General features: G+C 38.0%; 1 protein-coding gene and 1 pseudogene across 15 annotated transcripts in view; both read right to left on the bottom strand.

Moving 5' to 3' along the window:
- ANKS1B (ankyrin repeat and sterile alpha motif domain containing 1B) overlaps positions 1 to 20,824 on the bottom strand; it is a 1,017,748-nt gene that overhangs the window by 213,631 nt on the left and 783,293 nt on the right. The gene's annotated exons all lie outside the window — the stretch shown is intronic.
- Positions 1 to 20,824, bottom strand: part of LOC121481352 — a 33,292-nt pseudogene that overhangs the window by 12,139 nt on the left and 329 nt on the right.

The raw sequence follows: 20,824 nt of genomic DNA, 5'->3' as shown, positions 1-20,824 counted from the left end.
ATGACAAAGTAGGATTTATCCCCAGGATGCAAGGCTGGTTCAAAACTCGTGAAACAATCAATGTGATTCATTATATCAGCAAGAGAAAAAACAAGAACCATATGATCCTCTCAATAGATGCAGAGAAAGCATTTGACAAAATACAGCATCCATTCCTGATCTATTATGCTGAGTGAAATAAGTCAATCGGAGAAGGACAAGCAGTGTATGTTCTCATTCATTTGGGGAATATAAATAATAGTGAAAGGGAATATAGAGGAAGGGAGAAGAAATGTTGGGAAATATCAGGAAGGGAGACAGAACATAAAGACTCCTAACTCGGGGAAACGAACTAGGGGTGGTGGAAGGGGGGAGGAGGGCGGGTGCTGGAGGGAAATGGGTGACGGGCACTGAGGTGGACACTTGACGGGATGAGCACTGGGTGTTTTTCTGTATGTTGGTAAATTGAACACCAATAAAAATTAATTAAAAAAAAACTCTTCAGAGTGTAGGGATAGAGGGAACATTCCTCAACATCTTAAAAGCCATCTACGAAAAGCCCACAGCAAATATCATTCTCAATGGGGAAGCACTGGGAGCCTTTCCTCTAAGATCAGGAACAAGACAGGGATGTCCACTCTCACCACTGATATTCAACATAGTACTAGAAGTCCTAGCCTCAGCAATCAGGCAACAAAAAGAAATAAAAGGCATTCAAATTGGCAAAGAAGAAGTCAAACTCTCCCTCTTCGCAGATGACATGATACTGTACATAGAAAACCCAAAAGACTCCACCCCAAGATTGCTAGAACTCATACAGCAATTCAGAGGTGTGGCAGGATACAAAGTCAATGCCCAGAAGTCAGTGGCATTTCTATACACTAACAATGAGACCGAAGAAAGAGAAATGAAGGAGTCAATCCCATTTACAATTGCACCCAAAAGCATAAGATACGTAGGAATATACCTAACCAAAGAGGTAAAGGATCTATACCCTAAAAACCTAAAAACTACAGAACACTTCTGAAAGAAATTGAGGAAGACACAAGACATGGAAAAATATTCCATGCTCATGGATTGGCAGAATTAATATTGTGAAAATGTCAATGTTACCCAGGGCAATTTACACGTTTAATGCAATCCCTATCAAAATACCATGGACTTTCTTCAGAGAGTTAGAACAAATTATTTTAAGATTTGTGTGGAATCAGAAAAGACCCCGAATAGCCAGGGGAATTTTAAAAAAGAAAACCATAGCTGGGGGCATCACAATGCCAGATTTCAGGTTGTACTACAAAGCTGTGGTCATCGAGACAGTGTGGTACTGGCACAAAAACAGACACATAGATCAATGGAACAGAATAGAGAATCCAGAAGTGGACCCTGAACTTTATGGTCAACTAATATTCGATAAAGGAGGAAAGACTATCCACTGGAAGAAAGACAGTCTCTTCAATAAATGGTGCTGGGAAAATTGGACATCCACATGCAGAAGAATGAATCTAGACCACTCTCTTTCACCATACACAAAGATAAACTCAAGATGGATGAAAGATCTAAATGTGAGACAAGATTCCATCAAAATCCTAGAGGAGAACATAGGCAACACCCTTTTTGAACTCAGCCACAGTAACTTCTTGCAAAATACATCCTTTACGCAAGAGAAACAAAAGCAAAAATGAACTATTGGGACTTCATCAAGATAAGAAGCTTTTGCACAGCAAAAGATACAGTCAACAAAACTAAAAGACAACCTACAGAATGGGAGAAGATATTTGCAAATGACGTATCAGATAAACGACTAGTATCCAAGATCTATAAAGAACTTATTAAACTCAACAGCAAAGAAACAAACAAACAATCATGAAATGGGCAAAAGACATCAACAGAAATTTCACCAAAGAGACATACACATGGCCCTACGACCCAGCAATTGCACTGCTGGGGATTTACCCCAAAGATACAGATGCAGTGAAACACCGGGACACCTGCACCCCGATGTTTATAGCAGCAATGTCCACAATAGCCAAACTGTGGAAGGAGCCTCAGTGTCCATCGAAAGATGAATGGATAAAGAAGATGTGGTTTATGTATACAATGGAATATTACTCAGCCATTAGAAATGACAAATACCCACCATTTGCTTCGACGTGGATGGAACTGGAGGGTATTATGCTGAGTGAAGTAATTTTAAATAAAAACTTAAGAAAATGCACACAGCTTTTCAAAATGGAGCACATAAAGGCACATGTGAGATCATATTCATTTTGATGAACAATACCAGAGTCTGAATTGATAAAGGTTCTTAGTTGGAAAAGTTGTTCATTTGTAGTTTGGGATTTAAAGGCTATTTATTTATTTATTTATTTAGTGTTTTGCTCTGAAATAATTAGCTATTAGACATGTTAAGGTATTTTCTTTTCATGTTAGGTATACAATGGTTTCAAAGTCAAGACAAGGTTGGATGGGAAAGAATTAAACAAAGAAGCTAAAGGAAAATATCGACATTTCTCAAGCAATCAATGAAAATGTGTCAACATTTATGAGCATCTTTAGCTGGCGATAATGCAATGAAAAGAAATAATACAAGGAAAGAGCATTGTTGGCTATTCACAGTATGTATCCACTGTGGTACAATAAAATTCTGAGAGGCAAAGATTTAAGGTGAATGAAAATGATCAGTTCTAATAGTTGAAAATTCCAGCAGCTCAGAGAATATTTTTAGTATGCTTTCTGTGCCCTGAATGTAAAATTTTAAAATATTTTATTAAGAAAATACTATTCAGTCTTTTGAGATATTGCATTTCTCTGCAAAGATGGAACATAGCATCCTTAGCTGAGTTATTTTCTGTAGAAGTTAGAGCTGTTTTATGGTATATGATTAGCACATTCTAAAGGCAAAGATTCCAGAAAGTTTAAATTTAGTTTTAAAAAACCGAAGGCATTTATCCATTCATGTATAACATGAAAATGCAAGCTTCACTTTCAGTGTGTTTGAATGCCACATATTATAATGGAAACTTTGAAATGTGATCACCAAACTGATTTCACATTTAGAAATCAAATAAAAAAAAAGAGGCTGAGACAGTTAGATCTGACACACACACACACAAAAATGGTTGTCATAGAAGAGCAAAAATATCTTACATTTTGAGGAAAGTAACATACTATTCTGGATGGCCATCCTAGGTCAGTAGAGATTGAAGACTATAAGTATAGGAATAAAATATTTTATGTCACTCTAAAATTCTAATTTCAGAAATAACAGTGTAAACTTAACGTGCAGATAGTCACTAGGCACTATTGGTAGCTAAGAAAATACCTGGTGAGTCATGATAGACAGATATGGATTAAATAATATTTAAGATTTTATAATTGATGAGCTTATCATATTAGGATATGTTATGATATGTGGGAGAGAACTCTATAAAGACCTTAAATTTCCATATAAGGAAAAGTACAGTCCAACTTATTTTGATCTATCTAAATCTTTATTTTTATTTTTTTTAATTTTTATTTATTTATGATAGTCACACACACAAAGAGAGAGGCAGAGACATAGGCAGAGGGAGAAGCAGGCTCCATGCACCGGGAGCCCGATGTGGGACTCGATCCGGGGTCTCCAGGATCGCGCCCTGGGCCAAAGGCAGGTGCTAAACCACTGTGCCACCCAGGGATCCCTATCTAAATCTTTATATTTAGGTTTTTAAAAAATAGGCAGCTAACAGTTGGGTCTTGTTTTTAAAAAATATTTTAACCCAGTCTTTATGTTTTGATTTGAATTTGACGTAGTTATGGAGAGAGTTGGATTTAAATCTATTATCTTGTTATTTACTTTCTATTTATTCTATCCTTGTTCCTTTCCATCTCAGTTTCTGCCTTATTGTGGATTAATGGAGTATTTGTTTTAGTATTCCATTTTTATCTCCACCACTGACTTACTAACTAAACCACTTTGTTTTATTTATTTTTAGTTTTTGCCCTGAGGTTTACAGTATACATTTTTAGTGTATTACAGTCTATCTTCAAATAGTATACCACTTGAAGTATAACATGATTCTCACAATAGTTATAATTCCTTTCCCCATCCTTCATTCTATTATCATATATTTTAATTCTATGTGTGTTAGGCCTGAAACATTGTTATTATTTTTGCTTTAGTCAGATGTCTCTTCTATAAATTTTTAAAATGAGAAAAAATTATATTTACTCATATGTTTACTATTTCCAGAACTTTTTATTGTTTTGTGTAGGTTTGATGATCTCTGGTATTATTTTCTTTCTAAGAAAAGAAAAAATCTTTAACATTTCCAACAGTGTAGTCTGCTGGAAATGAATTATCTCAGATCTTGTTTGCCTAACAAAGTTTATTTCACTTTTATCTTTGAAGGATATACTTATTGAATATAGCACCTAAATTTACAGTTTTATTCAGTCAGAATTTTAAAGATATTTGTTCCATTGTCCTATAGTTTGTATGATTTATGACAAGAAGCCTGCAGAATTTTTCATCTTAGTTCCTCTACCTGTAATGTGTTTCTCTCCACCCCCCCCACCCGCCAGCTGCTTTTAGATTTTTAGTGATTTGATTATGCTCTGTCTTGGTGGTGATGGTGGTGGTGGTGGTGGTGTGTGTGTGTGTGTGTGTGTGTGTGTCTGTGTGTCTGTGTATCCTGCTTGGGATTTGTAGGATATGCATTTATATCAAATGTAGAAAGTTTGGTGGTATTTCTTCAATACTTGGCCCTCATTTTAAAAAATATATATATAATCATAAAAATGAATATATATTATTATATGTTAGACTGCTTGATATTATTCTACAACTCTGTTAATTTTTTTTTTTTTACCATTCTTTTATCTATATCCTTGATTTTGGATAATTCTCTTGCTTTGTCTTCAAGTACATGGACTTCTTTCTTTTGTAGTATCTAATCTGCTCTTAATCCCATATGGTAAAATTTTCATGTTGGATGTGTTTTTTCATCTCTAGAATTCCATTTGGGCTTTTAAAGAATACCTTCTATTTTTCTTCTCTGTTAAGTTTTCCTTTAAATATTTGCATGTGGTGATAATAGGTATTCTAACACCCTTGTATCTAGTTCCACCATCTCTGTCATTTCTGGGTTTGTTTCTATTGGATGACTTTTTCCTTCTGGTTGTAACTTGACACATTTTTCTGGCCTCCTGGCTTGTCTAGTAATTTTTGATGGAATGCCGAAGATTAAAAATGCTATATTGTTCATTATCTAGGTTTGGCTTCCTTTTTAAAAATGTTGATTTTTGTCTCGGAGGCAGCTAAATTATTTGTTAAATCAGTTTAATTACTTCAAATCCCTTTTAAAGCTCTGCCAGAATGGGGCAAGAGGAGTCCTCTCTCTAGTATGCATCAGCCCTACTATTCAGATGTGATCCCTTTGGGGTCTCCACTTAATGCACCAGGTAACAGAGGACTTTCCATACTGACTAGTCAGAGATCCAGTGTCTTCCCATCCTATACAAATTCTGGGAATTGCTCTTCTTACAAATCTCTGGTTTTCCTTTGTCTGGTTTGTGGAATTTAATTCTACTCATGTAAGGCCTAATACTTAGCATGTACTAGGCAGATTTTTCGAGCTCTTTTTTTTTTTTTTCTGTACAGCTCTTTACTTTCTAGATCTCTGTCCTGAAACCTCTAGCCTCAGCCTCCACAAGCTCTGACGCTTGTCTTCTGAGTCAGCAAGGAAGCCAAGCTCTTCTGGGTTATCCTTCCCTCTACTCATAGTCCATAACTGCCTCAGGTAGAAATCTGCAGCAATTGTAAAAATCACTTCATTTGTTTCCCTGCTTTCAAAGATCAAAGTCCTACACTACCTAAAGTCCAATATCTGAACACAGGTGCTTCATATATTTATCCAGTTTATAATGGGAGGTTGTCTAGACCTGGATACTTCATGGACAGAAATGTTAAGCCCCAAGTCTGTTTTAGATACTCCTAGACCAAACAATTTCTACAGAGAACATGAGATTAGAAATAATTGTATCATAATTTTTAAAGAAAACTCTAAATCAGTTGATTTTGATAATATATTGGAGAGGCTACTTCAATCTGCTAAAAATGAGTACCTTAAAGGAAGAGACACCTGAAATGAAATAACAGTTAATCATCAGTTATCAATCATTAAATAGCTGTTTTGTGACAGGTACTGATCTGGGCTCTAGATGCAGTTCTTCATTGCAGTCATCCTTGTACTCATTTTTTTTAAAAGGCTATTTATTTAGGGGTGCCTCAGTGGCTCAGCAGTTGAGTGTCTGCCTTTGGCTCAGGGCATGATCCCGGAGTCCTGGGATCGAGTCCCACGTTGGGCTCCTTGCATGGAGGCTGCTTCTCCCCTCTCTGTGCTTCTCCTCTCTCTGCCTGTGTCTCTGACTCTCTCTGTCTCTCATGAATAAATAAATAAAATCTTTAAAAAATATTATTTATTTGTGTGTGTGTGTGTGTGTGTGTGAGAGAGAGAGAGAGAGAGAGAACACAAGCAGGGTGAAGAGGCAGAGGGAGAGGGAGATGAGGGCTCCCCATTGAGCAAGGAGCCCACTGTGGGACTCAATCCCAGAACCCTGAGATCATGACCTGAGCCGAAGGCAGAGGCTTAACCAACTGAACCACCAGATGCCCCTACTCAGTTTTGATAGAGAAGTGTGTGGGGGTAATTATAAAAGGAAGAAATTGGATATTTTAAAGATTTAGATGCTGAGATAACTAGAATTTGATATGAAACATGAATCAATATCTTAAAGTAGTTTTTATTAGATATTTATTAAATACAAAATGAGATAAAATTCATGTATATTTTAAAGTTAGTGATTCTTAAACTTTAATGTGCAATCAAATTACCTGGGTTCTTGTTAAAAATGAAGATTCTGATTCAGACAGTCTAGGTGGGGCCTGTTTCTGCAAGCCTAACAAAAATCCCAGGTGATGCCAATGTTCTCTGATCTGCAGACTATCCTTTGAATAGCAAAATTATATTGTATTGATAATACAATGATCACCTCTGTACCCAATATCAGTGGAAGAAAAATGGTATTAACATCATCCCTGATGTCTTCTGTGTGCCCTTCCCTGACCCCATTCCTCCCTCTCTCTTCAAGGTAACTACATTTCTAGTTTTGTTTTTATTATTCTGTTTTTCTTGATAGTCTTATCACATATGATTTTCTCTCTAAATATATATTGTTAGGTTTTATATATTTCTGAATGTAAGAAATTAATATAAATAGAATCATTTGTATATATTCTTTTGCAATTTTTTTGCACCACACTATATTCCTGAGGTTAGTTCATATTTGTATGTGTGACCTTAGTTTGTTCATTTAAACTGTTGTATAAAATTCTTTTTTATGACTATATACCATTTATCTATTTACTGTTGATGGACTTTGGAATTTCAGTTTTATACTAGCCATGAAAATTCTTGGAAAATTCCTGATGCAAATATGCAAGATGTAACCAGATGATATACACAGGTATTGAATTGCTGGCTCTCAGTCCATTGCTGGTTCCTGGTTCGTTGCTGATGTCCTTTCTAATCTCATCACTGTGCCTTTCATCTTTAAATGTTCTACATGCTATACAATCTGGTAGCTGGTTTAATCCTCACAACCAGCTTGTGAGGCAGGTATAGTTCTCCCATTATTGTTGAGAAAACCAAACCACTGGGAAGTTAACTTGCTGGAGTCACATAGCTAGTAGGTAATTATATCCAGGAATTAATTCCACACAGTTTGGTTCTAAAGCTTAAATTCTAAACCACTAGTATACACTACATACATAGTCTATATATATTCTCTCTCTCTCACAAACGCACGTAAACAAAACTGTGGAATCTATAGATAAGAACATTCAGTCTCATTGTTAGAGAACTTATAATTTGGGAAAATAGAACATTTACATGTAACAAGATAACAATAGGAGAGGGTACATATGAAGTGACAGATGGATGGCCTAATCAAATCAGGCCACAGAGGTTGTGGAGCATGGCCAGGGGTAGGTTACAAGACAAATGGTCTCAAACTGATGGACAAGACCTACTTTATGCTCTGGCTCCTGCCCACCACTCTGTATTCATGTCCCTGACATCCACCAAACTCTAGCTATGGTGATCTTCCTTTTGTTATTTAAAATGTTACATTTGTTCCTGTCTCAGGGACTTTACATTGCTGTGCCCTCTGCCTGGAGTGCTCTTCCTCCAAATCTTGGCAAGACTGGCTTCTTTTTCTTTTAAGATTTTATTTACTTATTCATGAGAGACACACAAAGAGAGGCAGAGACACAGGCAGAGGGAGAAGCAGGCTCCATGCAGGGAGCCCAACGTGGGACTCGATCTCTGGACTCCGGGATCACACCCTGAGCCAAAGGCAGACGGTCAACCACTGAGCCACCCAGGTGCCCCTAGGCTGGCTTCCTTGTTACCATTCTCAACTCAAATCAAATGCACTCTCCTTTAAGAGAATTTATTTGATAACCCAACCTGAAATAGTGGTTTAGTCTTACTGCAGTACACTAGCCTAGTTTATTTGATTCCTAACACATACTCCTATCTGAAAGTATCTCATCTATTTATTTACCTGTTTTTATTTGTACTTGTCTTGTACTTGTCTTTTTTTCCCTTCCGTCAAATAGTTTCTGAAGTTTCTACTTCATTTACAAAATCTTCATAGAGCTATGAGGGAATCTCTCTCTTTGACCTATTTTGACATCCTTGACCTAATTTATTTGTACAAAAGGAGATATTTTTAAGTGTTTGTTTCTTCCTCTCATATCTTCAAAACATGGAAAAAACATGGTTCTGAAGGTTTTTTTGATTTGTCATTACCCTTGGGAGTTATTGATGAATCATAGAAAAGCCTGGTTCTTTGTAGTTGGTTTCTTTTGAAACATCACTCTATTTTGTAGGTCATGCTGTTGGCATTTCCTTTGCACTCATCTTTCCAAATATTTATCAGCCATTATAAGCTTTTCTTGGTGCTTGGAACTTAACTGAATGCTTTGTTTTTTATGAACAGATGAACACAAATGGATTGCTAAAATACTCCAAGGAAACAGTGAGCTGCAGGAAAGATTTTATTCTTCATTTATGATATATTTTGGTAATTAAAGAGTCATTTCTTTGGTTAAGTGCTAAGAGCAAAGTGATGAATATTGTGCAGGCTAAAGCTGTGAATTATAGAACACTTTTAACTCTGTTTAAAAATCTGATTAACATTAATTTTACTTTATTAATTTGCCCTGTGAAATAAATACATTCCTAATTACATGCAAAATGATATTTAATCTTCCTACTGGAGGTCTACCATATTCAGTTAGCCCTATTCATAGAAATGTTATTTGAAATGTCAAAGTAAATTATAATTATATTGAAATAATATTGGTTTTCAATTATGAAATAATTTTTTATACAAAACTGATTTATTAAACATCATAAATACTCATATCTAACTTTTACATATACTTTTGTTTTTAAAGAGTTTATATGTATGTATTTGACATATGATATAAAATTATTCACTGGTATATGTCCATATCTATATACATTTATTTATTTTTAAAAGGTTTTATTTATTTATTTGAGAGAAAGCACGAGCAGAGGGGTAGAGTGGAGTAGAAGGAGATGGAGAAGGAGAAGCAGACTTCTTGCTGAGGAAGGAGACCCACATGGGGCTTGATCCCTGGGATCATGACCTGAGCTGAAGGCAGGCACTTAACCAACTGAGCCACCTAGGTGTCCCTATATAGATGTATAGCTAAATATTATTGAGGTTTAAAAACTTGCCTTATAACACAATGATATCAGGAGATCATGAAGATCATCATTTGTGGCCTAATTCTTTTTTTAAGGATTTTGTTTATTTGAGAGAGAGAGAGAGAGAGAGAGAATATGAGTGGTAGGGAGGGGCAGAGGGAGAGGGAGAAGCAGACTCTCCATTGAGCTCAATATTGGGCTTGACCCCAGGACCTGGAAATCATGACCTGAGCCAAAGGCAGACACTTGACTGACTGAGCCACCCAGCTGCCTCAATTTGAGGCCTTATTAATATCAAGTTTGAATTACTAGGGATGCTTGTATCAGTTTGTTGGAGCTGCCATAGCAAAGTATCACAGACTGGGTGGCTTAACTAACAGTAATTTATTTTCTCACATTTCTTCACACTAGATGTCTGAAATAAATGTCAACAGGGCTGGTTTCTTCTGAGGCCTCTCTCCTTGGCTTGTAGTTGGTTGTCTTCTCATTGTTTCTTCACGTGGTCTTCCCTCTGTACATGTCTGTGTCCTATTTTCCTTTTCTTATAAGGACACTGGTAGTAATGGGTTAGATCCCACACTAAGGACCTCATTTTAAATTAATTAACCTCTTTACCCTATCTTCAAATACAGTCATATTCTGAGGTCCTGGGGATTAAGACATCAATATATGAACTTGGGGGGATATAATTCAGTTCATAATGCTTGTGTAAATTACGAAAAGAACAGTAATTAATATGTAACTTGTTTTAAATTTTCTGAGTGAATGAATTAAAGAGACTATCTGAAATAGTAAGTGCTATTTTAGCCAAGAAAATTATTTCTCACAACATATGGTTTGTACCTTGAATAAAATTTATCTAATTTTTAATAATTTGATAAATTTTATTATCTTGATAATAATAATACTACTTAACATATATTGGTGCCAGACTGTTCTAAGCACATCTCCTATATTAATTTATTTAACTATCACCATGGAATACCATTATTACTCTCATTTTAAAAGGAAGAAAACTAAATGTCAATAACTAAATGGAGGCTAAATGACTTGCCCAATGTTATAGCTATTAGGTAGCAGAACTGGAAGGAAATCCAGTCAGTGGAGTGTGTGACTCTTGATCTTGGGGTTGTGACTTTGATTCCCACATTGGGTTTAGAAATTACTTTTTAAAAATCTTTAAAATAGCAAGACCCAAAGGGGTCAAACTGTTTCCAAGTAACTTAACTGTATCCTAGAACAAGATTTGAGCATACTTATAGGAATACAAAACTATCCACCATTCAAAATAACAAAATCACAATATGTAGCATCCAATAAAAAGTCATCAGGCATGCAGGAAAATATAAGACACAATTAGGAATAAAAATAATCAATTGAGGGCAGCCCCAGTGGTTCAGCGGTTAAGTACCACCTTCAGCCCAGGGCCTGATCCTGGAGACCTGGGATCTAGTCCCGCGTCAGGCTCCCTGAATGGAGCCTGCTTCTCCCTCTGCCTGTGTCTCTGCCTCTCTCTCTCTCTGTCTCTCTGTCTCTCTGTGTGACTCTCATGAATAAATAAATAAAACCATTTAAAAAAATCAATTGAAATTGATCCAGCAATGATGTAGACAATAGAATCAATAATCAAGGATTATACTCATATTTACTATAATTGCATTCTATGGAAGCTAGAGTAAAAATTGACCGTGTTGAGTAGAGACATGAAAGATATAAAAAGACTCAAACATTTAAGATGGAAGGTACAATATCTGAGATGAAAACTACACTGAATAGGACCAATAGCAGATTAGGAATTGCAAAAGAAAAGATTAATGAACTTGAAGACATAATAGTAGAAATCAAAATGAAACAGAACTCAAAGACTAAAAAAAGTGAACAAAACACTAAAAAGCTGTGGAACAATGTCATATGGCCTAATATGTGTGTACCTAGAGTCTTGGAAGGAGATGACAGAGAGTTGGGAACAACAACAAAAAATATATCTGAAGAAATAGTGGCCAAAAGATTTCCAAATATGATGAAAACTCTAAGTCTATAGATCCAAAAAGCTCAAACAATGGAATTATCCAGATCAGTAACATGAAAATCATTTATGAATTTGTTAGAAATTCAGATTCTTGGGATCCACCCAACATTCACTAAATCAGAAACTTTGGGATTGGAGCCCAGATCATGTGTTTTAACAAGCCCTTCCTATGTTGCTGACACGTGCTAGAGCTCAAGAGCCACTTTATTAGACTGAGATTCATCTCTGAAAGGATCTTTAAATATAAAGTATGAAACTTTATCAGAAGTAATTTGTGGTCAGAATTTTGCTGTATAGCAAATTTTATTTTATTTATTATTTTTTAAAAATATTTTATTTATTTATTCAAGACACACACACAGAAAAGCAGGCTCCATGCAGGAAGCCTGACATGGGACTCCATCCCAGGTCTCCAAGATCACACCCTGGGCTGAAGGTGGCACTAAGCCACTGAGCAACTCGGGCTGCCCATGTGTAGCAAATTTTAAAGGCTTCATCTACTGTAAAGACAGGATGATGTTTTCATGTAGAAAGATTCAGTATTATGACTTATTTCAAAACTAACACAAGGAGCAGCTTTTTAAAGGTAAAAAATAGTTTTCAATCCTAAAGAATGGGGATAAGGTAAGAAAGCTTTAGGCAATTGAAGACATAGAGAAGAAACATTTATGACTTACTGTCATCATCATGAAGGAACTCTGGATCTTAATCACAGGCTATGCAAGAACTTTCAGTGATCATGGTAATATAAAGGGATTTAATTTTAATATATAGAATTAAAATTTCCAATCTGATACATGTGGCAGGACTAAAAATATTAGGGTCTATGTGCTCCCAGGCTTTCTCCTCATTAGACACACTGAAGAGACTGCCAACTTATCTTCTTCCCAGCCCCACAACTTCAAGTGAACAAGACTGTTCAGAAAGGGGATATTAAGAAATACGGTGTGAATGATGAATGCTCTTGAAAGTGTTTGATGACTGAAGTAAAGACCTTGGGATATTTTGGATTGCTGTTTGTTTGCAATGTAGTATTTGTTTACCTATTATATCACTTTAAGTTTGGGCTACATTGGTCATAACTTTACGGTTATATATTTACTAACTGGATAGATGTTTATTAAAAATTAAGAATATAAATTCTACCAAATATTTAAAGAAGAATTGATACCAATACTTCAAACTCTTCCAAAAAATAAAAGAGAAGCTAGTTCTTCCAAACTTATTTTTTTGAGGTTAGTATCACCCCTGTACCAAAGCCAGACAAAGGCACCACAAGAAACCACAAAGGCCAATATTCCCAGTGAACATGGATGCAAAAAAACCTTCAACAAAAATTAACAAACCAAATTCAACAGCAAATTAAAAGGATAATACACCGTGACCAAGTGGGATTTATCCTTAGGCTTTAAGAATGGTTCAATACTCACAAATCAATGTGATACACCACATTAACAGAATGAAGAATAAAAATCACATGATCATCTCAATAGATGCATAAAAAATATGACGAAATTCAACACCTATTCATGACAAAAACTCAACAAATTAGAGATAGAAAGGACTTAGCTCAAAACAATAAAGGCCATATATGAAAACCCCACAGCTAACATCATACTCAATGGTGGAAAACTGAAAACTTTCCCTCTAAGATCTGGAACAAGGCAAGGATGCTTACTCTTGCCACCTTTTTAAAAAAAGATTTAATTAATTAATTTTTTTGAGAGAGAGATGGAGAGAGGAAGGGAGCAGGCAGCATGACACTGTAGGGCTGGGGGAGGTTAATGCAGGGCTTGATCTCAGGCTTTCAATATTATGACCTGAGTCAAAGGCAGATGCTTAATCAACTGAGCCACCCAGGTGCCCCTCACTCTTGCCACTCCTATTCAACATAGTATTGAAAGTCTTAGCTGAGTAAAGGGGCAAGAAAAAGGAATAAAAGGCATCCAAATTAGAAAGGAATAAATAAAATTATCTGTGCTTGCAAATGATATGATCTTATATGTAGAAAACTCTAAAGACTACATACACCGCCACCACCCCAAACCATTAGAACTAATAAACACATTTGGCAAAGTTTTAATAACCAAAATAACATACAAAAAATCAGTTGCACTTCTATGTACTAAAAACAAATCATCCAAAAAGGAAATTAAGAAAATAATCCTACTTACAATAAATTAGAAAGAATAAAATACTTCAGAATAAACTTAACCAAGGAGGTGAAGGACTTGTATGGTGAAAAGTACAAGACACTGGGGCAGCCCGGGTGGCTCAGTGGTTTAGCGCCGCCTTCGGCCCAGGGCCTAATCCTGGAGACCTGGGATCGAGTCCCAAATAAGGGTCCCTGCATGGAGCCTGCTTCTCCCTCTGCCTGTGTCTCTGCCTCTCTCTCTCTGTATGTGTCTCTCATGAAAAAATAAATAAATAAAATCTTAAAAAAAAAGAAAAGTATAAGACACTGATGAAAGAATTAAAGCAGATGCAAATAAGTGTTAAGGTATTCTGTGTTCATAGATCAGAAGACTTAATATTGTTACAATGTCTAACTACCCAAGGAAATCTACAGATTCATTGCAATCCCCATAAAAATCTCAATGGCATTTGTTACAGAAACAGAAAAAGGTAATCCTAAAATTTGTATGGAACTACAAAAGACCCTGAATAGCCAAAGTTTGAGCAAGTAGAACCAAGCCGGATGTATCACACTTTCTGATTTCAAAATATAATACAAACCTACAATAATCAAATCAGTATGGTATTAACATAAAGACAGGCATAAAGACCAATGGAATAAAGAGCCCAGAAATAAATAAATAAATAAATAAATAAATAAATAAATAAATAAATAAAACTCTGCAAATAACTGTCAACTAATCTTCAACAAAGCTACCAAGAATACACAGTGAGGAAAAGATGGTGTGTATGTTCAGTTAATGGTGTTGGAAAAACTGGATATCTACATGCAAAAAGAATGAAACTGGACCCTTGTCTTAGACCATATGCAAAAATCAACCAGAAGGGCACCTGGGTGGCTCAGGCGGTTGAGTGTCTGAATTCAGCTCAGGTCATGATCCTGGGGTCCTGGGATCGAGCCCCGCATCAAGCTACCTGCTCAGTGGGGCATCTGCTTCTCCATCTCCTGCCTCTCCACCCCATGATTTCTCTCTTACAAACAAACAAACAAACAAACAAAACCTTTAAAGCAAACAAACAACCATAGACCAGAAACTATAAACTTCTAGAAGAAAACAGGAAAAACTTCGTGACACTGGTCTTGGCAATGATTTCTTAGAAATGACAACAAAAGCACAGGTGCTGAAAAGCAAAAATAGACAAGTGGGATTCTATCAAACTAAACATTTTCTGCACTGCAAAGGAAACAATCAACAAAATGACTAGATAAAATAATCTAATCATCTACTCATCTAATAATCTAATCTAATCCACTGGATTAGATTACATACATAAACACATAAAGACATCTAAAATTAACAGTAAAAACCCAGATAACTCAGTGAAAAAGTGGGCAAAAAACCTAAGTAGTCATTTCTCAAATGAAGACATAAAAATGGCCAACTGATACATGAAAGGGGCTCAATACTACTAATCATCAGGGAAATGTGAATCAAAGCCACAGTGAGATATCACCTCACACCTATACAGCAGCTTTTATTAAAAAAAAATACTTAAGATTACAAATGATGGTGAGGATGTGGAGAAAAGGGGATGCTGTATACCTTTGTAAATATATAAATTGGTGCAGCCACAGCTATTTAGAGGTTTCTCAAAAAATTAAAAATAAAACTATCATTGGATCCAGCAATCCTACTCCTGGGTATATATATTCAAAGGACTTGAAAGTAGGACCCCAAAATGATATTTGTACTCCTATATTCATTGCAGCATTACTCACAATAGCCAAGACATGGAAGCAACATAAGTGTGCATCCATGGATGAATGAATAAGGAAAATGTGGTATATAAATACAACGGAATATTACTCAGACTTAAAAAGAAGGAAATCCTGCCATTTGCAATAATGTGGATGAACCTGGAGGACATGATGCTGAGTGAAATAAGCCAGACGTTAAAGGATAAATATTACATGGTATCACTTACATGAGGAATGGAATGGTAGTTACCAAGGCTTGGGGGAGGAGGAAACTGCGAGGTGTTAGTGAAAGAGTATGAAGTCTCACTTATACTAGGTGAGTTAGTCCTAGAGATCTACTGTACAGCCTAGTGCCTGTGGTTACCAGCACCACATTGTATACTGAAAAATTTGGTAAGAGGGCAGATCTTATGTGGCATGTTCTTATCGCAAAACACTGACAATAATAAAAAGTATCAGGGTGGGAGAAAACTTTTAGAATGACGTACAGGTTAATGGCATAGATTGTGGAGATAGTTTCATAGGTGTAGACTTTATCCCCAACCTCAAGCTTTACACATCAATTATGGACAGTTTTTTTTTATTTTTAAAAAAATTTTTGGACAGTTTTTTAAAGTCAAAAAACCATTTTTAAAAAAGGAATGTCTGTTGGAGACAATTGATGCAACAATGGCAAACTCTTTGGTAAAAAAAAAAAAGTTGTCCATAAACCTAAGGACTAGAACAATATACATAGCATATTTCCATTATTTTTTAAAAAGAAAAATACCAGGGGCACCTGGGTGGCTTAGTGGTTGAGCGCCTGCCTTCAGCTCAGGTGGTGATCCGGAGGTCCTAGAATCGACTCCCACATCGGGCTCCCTGCAGGGAGCCTGTTTCTCTGTCTGCCTGTGTCTCTCACCATGAATAAATAAATAAAATCTTTTTTTTAAAAAAAGAGAAAAATACCAAAAACATGCTAAAAATTACCCCAAAATATAACCATCAATATATTTAAAATGTGCCATACATCATTATATGCTCATTGCCATTTAAAATTACCGGAAGGCTATACACCAAACTATTTTTAATAGACGTTACCTCTTTCTCTGGGGACTGGGATCAGGCAGGTAGAGGGAGTAAGAAAATGAAGGTCTTTCACTTTGTATTCCATACTTTTCTGTGCTACTTACATCAACTGAGATAAAAATTTTCTGTGCTACTTACATCAACTGAGATAAAAATTATAACTTATCATTGCAAATAACACCAAATATTAAAAATCATAATCTTCCTATTGGTCACATCTTCTAAACATGTAAGTGGCATGGTAAGTGGCCAAAAAAAGACTTAGAAGATGCTTAGTGTTTATTTTTCCTACCGTCTCAGAGAACTACATTCCATCTCGTGATATTTAAAGGTATTTCAATAACTTAATGTAATCATCATTGAAATTTCCCTGATTTCTTTTGTTAAAAAGGTTCATTTCAAAGTTCTTTGGAGTTTGCATTCATTTTAGACTTGGCCACCTTCCTTTTCTCTTAAACTGAAAAAGAAAAAATATCTACGATTTTAACCACCACTGATAATGTTCGTGCAGATAGCCTTGGCCTGTCTTCTGGTTTGAGACCTTCTCCAAGGTGAGTGGACACCTGTCTGGTGATTGATGTGCCACTTGTCCTTGGACCAGTGTTATGGAGAAGGAACAGTGGTCATCTGTCTGGGGATTCAGCCTAAAGCCTGGCACTGTGGAAACTGACCTAGGGGCTTTGGGAAAAGTCATGTGATGCTTCATGATAATCATAACTGGAAACCAGGAAGATACCGCAAAGAAGGAACTGCAAGAGTTAAAGGGGCATCTGACAGAGGATTAAGAATTTTTTTTTTTATAAATTTTTTTTTTTTACTTATGATAGTCATCAGAGAGAGAGAGGCAGAGACACAGGCAGAGGGAGAAGCAGGCTCCATGCACCGGGAGCCCGACATAGGATTCGATCCTGGGTCTCCAGGATCGCGCCTTGGGCCAAAGGCAGGCGCTAAACCGCTGCACCACCCAGGGATCCCAGGATTAAGAATTTGAAATGGTTTTCAGAGCCAAGCTGCTTTTAAGTGTATTTTAAGAGTTAGCTTTATTTATGATTATATTCTAAAACATAAGAGCAGGCTTTCTAATAAGGATTCTAAGAGGAACTTGTAAACCTGGATTGTGCCTAGATAAGTTCAGTGAAAATAATGACAACAGTTACCAAGAACGTTAGAGGCGAGAATTATATCACTTGAGAGTTAAAGGAAAGCTGCACATAGGACCATGTATTTTGTCCTTTGGAAGCTGTGTCCTTATGTGAGAGAGACTGCCAAGTGAGGGGTGAGAAAATGGTGGTATATATGTCATAAGAGCATAGGTATGTAAATTAATGTGTTTTAATCACCATAAAAATAAAGTTAAAAGGTTGGGATGTAGCCTCCATTGTGTGTATGTAAGAAAAAAGAGACAAAAACCTTTCACGCGCTGGAGGCTTCGTCTCTGGTCAGCACTGCAAGGATTAGTACTTCCGTTCATGTATAATCTAGAATGAATGTTAGATAATGACAAAACACTTCCGCTTTCATATTTTGCTTGACTTCTGGAATATAAAGGGATGAAAGGAGATAGTTGGCACCGTTTGCTTCTGGTTAGAAGAACACCAGAACCACCTAGTGGATTTTTCCATTTACTGCACAATCCTTGTGCTTCAGAATTGCTAAACTGTCATTGCTGAGATGAGCCCTAAGGTGAAATCAGCGGTTACGGCCTCCTTGCGGCTTATAACAGGAACAGTAACTGTTAATCTTCAGTACAAAAGCTGTCCCCAAAGAGTTGAAGAGATGTCCCTGCCCACCAAACACTCACTAACTAGCACGCTGCTGCATTTAACAGCACTACCGGAGTGAAACCCTTGGCTGCTGAGGTAGAAAGTACACCTGCATCGTTACACTCCCTGTTACAATGGATGAGCAAGATAGCCTGTGGAAATTCGTCTGCATTCATGGCAGAGTCATCCTTTGGACAAACAAGAGCAGAGAAGTCTACAGAGCACAGCCAAGGAGTTATACCGGCGGCTTGACCTTTATATAAATTGGTAGATGCAACGAGCTAGAGTCTGATCACTTCTGTTTCTGGGGCAAAGCAGCTCATACGGTTCTGGTGTGCCCTGGCCTTTCTGCATCCTGCGCCTGAGCCCGCTGGGCCTCTGCGTCTTGGTGGTGGAGACATGTTTCATATATTATACTGGGGTTTGGGATGAGAGGTCAGAGAAATAACAAACATTTTGGGAAGAGATACTTTGGCGAAATGCAAAGGGTTACAAAACGTCAGATTTTAGAAAATTCTGATGCTGAGTCAAAAGTTAATCAATATAATTTATTATGCATCAAAAGAAAAAAAACCCCACAACCACCAGGATGTAAGGGGAATGGGAAGGTCAATGCAATTTTAACCTGTGAGTGGGTAGTTTAAGCCTTAAGCAGATGGTCAGCTCTGGGCTCTGAGGGGGTGCTTTTGAGCCAGGCCCTTACATGTGAGGTGCACGGGGATGGGCTGGGTGCTCTCTCCCAGGGCCCGTGGCTGTGGCCGGCTGCTGTCAGACGACACTGCCAGTGGCCCTTCCAGGCCACTAACACTCCCTGTTCACCTCTCTTCTCCCTTGCAATGTGAGGGACACCAGGTGGCCACTGTCTGAGGACTGAAATTTCAGACTGTGAGGTTTGCAAGAGTGACAGTCCCTTTCTAACCCTGGAGAAGCTAAGGCAGGAACAATTTTAGCACGCAGGGATAAAGCCCAATCTCTCTTCCTGTTGGGCCAAGCAATGAAACGTTAACACCTGTGTGAGGAGAAGGAGCGAAAAGGAAAAAAAGAAACCGAGCAAGAGAGAAGAGGGTCAGGGATGAAGGAAAACCTGGAAGGGCCGAAGAAGATGATGCGTATGAATGATCAGGACACCAGCAGCGAGAGGGGGGAGCACAGGCCTGCCGAGAGGCCGGGGAGGGGCTGCCATAGCAAGGGCGGCGTCTCCCCAGACAGGCTGCTGGGCTTCTCCCGGCCCCTGAGGACGATCATGAGATTACTGGCCGGTTTTAATATTTGGAAAAGCCTGTTCCTCCATATCTTAGCACTCACGGGGATTTGTAACTGTCAGGGAGCCTGTGTGCTTCTCTGTTCCGTGGCCCATGCGGCACCGGGCGGAAAGGCGGCTGGTGAGGGCCGCGGGCTGGGAGCACGGGCCTCCTGGGTGGCCTCAGGCCCACGGCCCTCACCTGCCAGCTGCTGACCCCACAAATCCTCCGAGGTCCCTTTGGACTTGCTGCCTCCTAGTCTGGAGGGGGGAAATAAAAAAAGAAAAACAAAACAAAACAAGAAACCTCGAATTCTATTTTCCCAGGCCTCTTGCAGCTGCTAGGGATGGCCACGGCAGGAGCTGGCCAATGAGAGATGAGGCCAGAGTGATTCCCGATGCTGGAAAGGTTCCGACTTCCTGCTGAAAGGGACAAGCGCCAGGGCAGCGCCTTTGTGTCTTCATTTGAACGTGTATGTGATGCATGTCTACAGGGCAGCGCTGTGTGCTTAGGAGGGAGGGACGGGTAGTTGGGGTGTGGGGGGGGTGGGCAGACCTGTCACCTCCGGGCCACAGACCTAATACTACGAGCACATCACCTCCCAGCTTATGGGGTACAAGGCGAAGAAGCGCCGAGGGGTTTGGATCACTGTATGTTGGGCTTTGTTAGGTGTACCCAGAAGCTGGCCTGAGGGAGCACCGTACTTCCCTCTCTTGCAACGTCCTCATTTGCAAACAGGAATTACAGCGATATCTCCCCAGTCACGATTGTGGTTAAGGAGCCCCTGAAGTGATATATGTCAAGGGCACAAAGTAAGCACCACTGAAGGGCAACTGTTATCTTTAGCACCATCTCAATGACGGATTCTCAAAAAATCCTGGTCAGAGGCATACACAGGTGGAGGAGAAGGTCAGACCCAAGGGGTTATGACTTGAACCCAAGGAGCAATATGATGACTCAGTTTTTTCCCCCCACTTGAGAAGAATAAGAAAAGGTGCAGGGGAGGGGGCAGATGGGGAAGAGTGAAGGGAAGTCAGGTGGGTGCTGTGGGGGCGAGAGGCAGAGCA

The sequence above is a fragment of the Vulpes lagopus genome, chromosome 23 (assembly GCF_018345385.1).
Source record: "Vulpes lagopus strain Blue_001 chromosome 23, ASM1834538v1, whole genome shotgun sequence".
In the NCBI taxonomy this organism is placed as follows: Eukaryota; Metazoa; Chordata; class Mammalia; order Carnivora; family Canidae; genus Vulpes; species Vulpes lagopus.
This window is presented reverse-complemented; position numbering and strand designations above follow the sequence as displayed.